Here is a 431-nt window from a genome sequence, read left to right on the forward strand (position 1 = left end):
AGATATATAAAAAGCATCGTTCATATTTTCCACACAAGGAGCATTTTGGGAGTTCCTGAAGTGGTAGGCCGATGGGCGCACCCAACATGATTTTTTTGAGGAATCTCGACCTTATGGACTTTCCTTACCCTTCTCCTCTCCTCTTTTCCTCTCTCCCTCTCTTTTCTATTCCCCCTTGTTTCTCCTTCCTTCTCGTTTTTCCTTCTTCTTTTTCTTTCATTGTTTTTCTTTTCTTTTTTCTCCTATTTTTTTTTTTCTTTTCATTCTCATTTACTTTTTTTTCTACTTTCTTTCGATTTTCTTTCACTATCATTCTTTCTTACTTTTTTTATCTCTTCCTTCTTCTTTTTCCTCTTTTCTTTCTTCTTCCTCTTCTTCACAAATCTTTTATTTTCTTCTTTCTCATGAACGCTTTCTATCCTTCTCTTTTT

At 34.3% G+C, this 431-nt stretch overlaps 1 protein-coding gene across 3 annotated transcripts in view; it reads left to right on the top strand.

The window, feature by feature from the left end:
• LOC119594393 (sodium/potassium/calcium exchanger Nckx30C-like) overlaps positions 1-431 on the top strand; it is a 174,335-nt gene that overhangs the window by 76,327 nt on the left and 97,577 nt on the right. The window lies entirely within an intron of this gene.

This window comes from Penaeus monodon, chromosome 33 (genome assembly GCF_015228065.2).
Source record: "Penaeus monodon isolate SGIC_2016 chromosome 33, NSTDA_Pmon_1, whole genome shotgun sequence".
NCBI classification, from domain to species: domain Eukaryota; kingdom Metazoa; phylum Arthropoda; class Malacostraca; order Decapoda; family Penaeidae; genus Penaeus; species Penaeus monodon.